The sequence below is a fragment of the Mesocricetus auratus genome, unplaced genomic scaffold (assembly GCF_017639785.1).
Source record: "Mesocricetus auratus isolate SY011 unplaced genomic scaffold, BCM_Maur_2.0 Super-Scaffold_100066, whole genome shotgun sequence".
Classification (NCBI taxonomy): domain Eukaryota; kingdom Metazoa; phylum Chordata; class Mammalia; order Rodentia; family Cricetidae; genus Mesocricetus; species Mesocricetus auratus.
This window is the reverse complement of record NW_024429235.1, coordinates 90,990-96,989: the sequence shown is the minus strand read 5'-3', so window position 1 is coordinate 96,989 and position 6,000 is coordinate 90,990. Positions and strand designations below refer to the sequence as shown.

Sequence of the window (6,000 nt, the reverse complement as noted above, 5' to 3'; positions counted from 1 at the left end):
AAGGTTTTACCACACTGAGTACATTCATAGGGTTTCTCTCCAGTATGTGTTCTTCTATGCATTTGAAGATGGCTTGGCCGAACAAAGGCTTTACCACACTGAGTACATTCATAGGGTTTCTGTCCAGTATGTGTTCTTCTATGCACTTGAATATGACTTTGGCAAGCAAAGGCTCTACCACATTGAGTACATTCATAGGGTTTCTCTCCAGTATGTGTTCTTCTATGTACTGGAAGAGCACTGAGCTGAGGAAAGGCTTTACCACACTGATGAAATTCATAGCGTTTCTCTCTGGCATGTGTGTTTTCATGCATTTGAAGATGACTATGGTGTAGATAGGCATTACTACATTGATTACATTCATGGATTTTCCCTCTAGTCTGTGTTCTTTCATGACTTGGAAGCTGATTGTCATATCCAAAATATTTATGACATTGAATATATGCAGAAGGCTTCTCTCCCTTTGAACTACTTTCATGTCTGCAAAGGATAATTGACACGAGTAAAAGCTTTACTATATTCATGACCTCAGAATGGGTGTGGACTAGGGATGTACTAGGGGGAAAGAGGGGTGTGAGGATGCAAGGGGGCAAGAGGAGGGGTAGGAGAAAGAACTGGGATTGGAATGTAAAATGAACTCATGATTTAAAAAAAATTAAAAACTTAAATATTTATAATTAATTTTACAATTTTGTCTAATTTTAATAACTAATCAGGTATTAAGCTCATTTCACTTTGTTTACATTCATGGTGTATCCTTCATTAAAGATTGTTTTCAATTTCTGAAGTTTCTAATGCTAAGAAACTTTATTGCCTGGTTTACAATTATTGCATATTTTTTTCCATGAGATTTTTTTCATGAATATGGAGAACAAAAATAATTCTTACATTTATGGCACTTTTATCATTGATAAATTTTTCTCTATTGTGACTCAAATTACATTGAAAAGATGCATCAAGACATTGGGAAATATTTCCACCTTGCTTGTACACGTAGAGCTTTTCTGCAGTATAAAAATGAACCTGGAAAACCAAGCACTTGTAAATTTAAATCATGTTCAACAATTCTGCTAAATACACAGTTTACTACATATCTTTTAATTGTTCTGAGATGGAGAGGAGCTCATTGCTCTTTTCATGTCCCTGTGTTCATATGGTTTGCATTTTGAGTGCCATAAGATATACCTACTAAAAGAAGAGTAAGAAATAAAAAGGTTTCCACACTGAAGTAATGGATTTTGTATTCGTGTTCTTCATGGACATAAGGTACAGGGATTAAGGATGTACATAGTCACCCCCAACTGAAATCTGACTCAAACTATCTATCTGACTGTACTTAGCAAAATCAGAACATTTATTTGAGTAAAAATAGTTTTACTATGAACTATTTGCTGATGAGAATGTGTTGGAAATATAATTAACATCTTTTCAATGTGTATACCTTCTGTAAAATGAGTGGTATGAAACTACATGGATTTGCAATTCTCATCAGCACACCTCTGATTGAACTATGACTCAAATTGTGTGAAAGCAGTCATATGTTGTCTTCCTTCCTAAACGAGGACTTGCAAACATAATGCAGTTTCTATTTGATAAGGATTATGATCTCGTGACAATTTAATGATAGTCACTGTACTTTATGATGTGATTATGTGCACTGATGCTTTTCTTTGCAAATTCCATACACATTAAAATATCTTCAGAGGCAAATTAATATCAGCAAAAACATAAAAATTACCTTGCATGCCTTTGAGAACTTTGGTGATGTTCTTTGATATTATCATCTTCCCATTTGTAGCCTAAAATATAGCATCAAAAATATATGATATATTATTGAATATTGCTTGAAATTTAACTGTCTTCAATGATCCTTAGAAACATGACTGATTTATTTCCTTGGTCTTCTTCATTCTCATTCTAAATTACAAAAGATCATCAATAACCAAGAAACAGTTGTCCCCTTATTATGAAGAGTGAGAGAAAATACACAGAATTACCTATAGCCTTGAGGTTCATATAGGTCTCCAGCATCACATCTTTGTAAAGATTCTTCTGTGAAGGATCTAGCAAAGCCCACTCTTCCTGAGTGAAGTTGATATGCAAATCTTGATAGGTTACTGCATACTACAATATGCCATACATGTAAAAAACAAAAATGCATGATAAAGACAGCACTGTAAATGTATCCTTCTTCCACAATATACACAATATAATGAAGCACTTTCCCCGTACTTACTCTATGACACAGGAATTATATATATATGTCACTTAAGAGGGAGCCTGATGGGGTTTAACCTCTATTATTTCTGAATGCTCAGAATGGTATATTATATCGCAAGAGAATTACCTATTAACAGACACAGAGAGACATGCAAACAGATCAACAGACTGAGTCTACTTCAGAGAAATTGGACAATTATTTCACATAATTGGACAAATGTAACAGAAAAAATTTTAAAAACCTTCATATAATTGTTGGAGAAAGCCAGTGTATATGTTAATATACCACTGTTGGCCAATAGGGAAGCAACATAGGTGGGACTACGAGTCCAGAAGGATTCTGCATAGGAGAAACACTGGGAGTAAAGATGTAAATGCCGCAGGGATAAGAAGCCCAGAAACCTTACTCCCGTTAGAGAAATACTTAGGTTAACAATTATGGGATAAATACTTAAGTCAGAGCTAGCTAGTAAGAAACAAGCAAGGCCAACAGCTTCATAATTAAGATAGCCTCCTGTGTGTTTATTTGGGACTGAAGCAGCTCTGGAACCAGGCTGGCAGAAAGGCTTCCCTTTACAATAAATAAAGTAATTTTCCACAGGATAAACATATGTAATACAACCTTATGCCAGTAGTCCACAACAGGGGCATGGAATTATTAGAGAGACAAAGAGGAAGGGAGTCATTATTTGTTTATCATTTAAATATTAATCATGGGGTACAGAGAAAAAGAATTTTCAGTAAATTAAATTATACTGGTTATCAAACCTTTAAAATTGTTCAACATACTTAGGAACTAGGAAAGTATTAATTTTAACTTCTCTCTTATTATGTATCACCAAAGTCAGAATGCCCAAAATTAAAAAAATGTAGCACGTGCTGCCATTGAATGCAGAAAAGTGATCAACCATTTATATAAAGGCTAACTCCAGATATACCATTATGAACCAGTATTACCACCCATATATATATATTGAAGAAAGTCAATATACAACTCTAGAGAGATATTTATTAATACATGGTCACTGTGATTTTTTAAAGCAGCCAGGATAAGGAAACACCCTAGATTTGCATCAACTGATGAATGTCCTTGGATGGCAAGCAAACATACATATAGTTAATGTATTAAGGATACATCAGCTGAAGGGAGCAGCCCCCTCCCTTATGTTTTAGGAGCCATGACAGGTTAACATGTGCTTTCATCACCTTGGAACTCCTGTCCTTGTCACTAGGAGGACAGATGTCCTCCTCCTGGCAAGAAACCAATCAGAATTTAGCTGGCAAGGCTGTGCTTTAGGCTCTGGCTGTGCCTTATGGACAAGTGCACAACAGAGATAAGCAGAGCAGAAAAACCACCCTAGGAGGTCCTATGGGCCATAATAGCCACTTTACCAATTAACACGGGGCAGGTCATTCAAACCTGGAAGTGAACCAGTCGTGAGACACCACTGGAAACATCCCTTATGCTGCCCTATAAGATCCCTGCCTCATGATTTCTTGGGGTCTTTTCTCCAGTCATCAGCTTTGGTGGATGGCTGAAAGGACTGAAGTAATGGGGTTAGCTTGGTAAACAGCAACAGTAAATGACTGCTTTTTCACCAAAATGGTCCTCTTGATGTTTTGGGGATTCAGATTTTGGACAGAATGCAGCAGGATTATTTGCATCAGATTCACAGAAACACATTCAAATTAGCTCTGAACAATAAATAGAAATAATGAAAAATAGGATGGCTTAGGGGTTGCTTCAGACAATAAAGGCCTTTGCAATCAAGGCTAAAGCATAGTTTCAATCACAAGACCACATCAGAAGGAAAGAAATTCCCTATAGCAGTCCTCTGGCATCCACAAAAGCGCTGTCAAATGTGTGTATCTGGAAACAGTGTAATACAGAATGCACTTGTAAAGAGAAGACTTTTCCTTGAGAGAAACTTTCCCGCCAGCCTGGTTCGAGAGCCGCATGAGTCCCAAATAAACACACAGGAGGATATATTAATTATGAAGCTCTTGGCCTTGCCTGTTTCTTCCTGGCTAGCTCCGACTTAAGTAATTACCCCATAATTGTTAATCTATGTATTTCTCTTACTGGAGACGTCCTGGGCTTTCTACCCCATGGCGGTTACATCTTGAATCTCTGTGTTCTCCTGTGTTTCTCCTTCCCAGAGTCCTTTTGGACTCCTAGTCCCTCCTATCTAGGTTGCCTATTGGCCAGCAGTAATTTATTGACATATACCCAGGACTTCCCCAACATGCACTTGTTTACAAAAGCAAGACATGTATTGATTTTTTCATGTTCTTTCATTCCCCTAATGAAAGGACACCTTCTTGTATCATATAGACATTACACCACAACATCTGCATCTATAATCTACACTCAATCATTCCTACTAACTCACTTAACTTCAATGACTCTTCTGAATCTTATTACATCACTAAGACTTTAATGAGCCTCCTTAAGTTTCAAACTTCAACCTGGCCTCCAGCAAGAAAAATCAGTGTTATTAAAAACCTCCTAGATGTTTGCACTTCTCACTATTCCTAATATTCATCTATCTTTTCATTTTGCCTGTGTATTCAAAATAAGAAGCACTACTGTGCATGGGTTACAATGTTCATGAGGAGTCAAAAGAACAAGTTTTAGGGTTCATTTCTCAGTTGTCACTTGAGATTTGATTTAGAAATAAAAATAAAAGTGTATGATACCCGGACCAGACTGTACCTACATGCAAAGCATCCTTCTCAGTTTTATACCTCTGAACAAAATCATCATACTTGGGTACAAGACAAAGTTAAGGAATGACAAAAGCATTAGAATGTTTCATGATCAAATATTCCAGCATGTTGAGAGAGGGTTCAAATTATTAGAAAAGAGAAATGATAAAAGATAAAATACTTATAAGGATTTAGTTAGTTAGTTATTAAGTTAGTTACTTTAGTTGAATTTATTTTTACTACATAGCACTGGCTGGCACTCAACTCAAAGTCCATGTCCTGGTTGACTTTTCCTTCATGTGCTGTGAGCTAAGGATTATTTGGGAAAAGGAGCTTCAAAGCTGTGGCTTTGCCATGATTAATGATTTTTGAGGGATGGCCCAGCCTACTGTGGAGCTGTACTCTTCCTTGGAATGTGGTTTAGCAGTATGTAAGATAGCAAAGATATGTTTTAACTACCTGTTTATTTCTAGCGAGAGGGGGGAGTATAGATTTCGATGGGAAGGGAAAATCTGGGAGGAATCCGGGACAGGAAAACCATAAACAAAATATATTATATGAAAATATAAATAGAAATTTATAGAAAAGAAAATAATGAAGATAACTAAAGCAGCCAGGCAGTAGAGCATAATCAAGGCTATTCCTCCAGAGACTGTAATTTAGTTCTTGTCTCTATGCATTTAGTTCCAGGCAGCCTTGCCTGTGTAACATACTGTGAATTTGACCTGTAAGGGAAATTATCACTTTACTACCACTAGAACTAACTGAACTAAGGGAGTCTAAATCCATCTCCTGAAGTGGAGATGAAGGACAAAACATACAAACAAACAAAGAAGACAAGGGCAAAGAAGTGAGCAAATATGAGGTGGATTTGATGACAATATATGTTGCACTTTTGCATAAAATCATAAAATAATAACGGGTCTCTAATGTAGGACTATCAAAACCAAAATAGTGAATAGCCATGAATTTTTCAACATTATTTTGATCATTGTTGTTCCTACGTAGGAGAAAAATAATTGCAACATGATGTGCAAATCTCTCACCAATAAATAAGATGAATAGTTTTTT

General features: G+C 36.3%; 1 pseudogene; it reads right to left on the bottom strand.

Annotated features, from left to right (window-relative positions):
* Nucleotides 1-6,000, bottom strand: part of LOC106020771 — an 82,447-nt pseudogene that overhangs the window by 69,603 nt on the left and 6,844 nt on the right.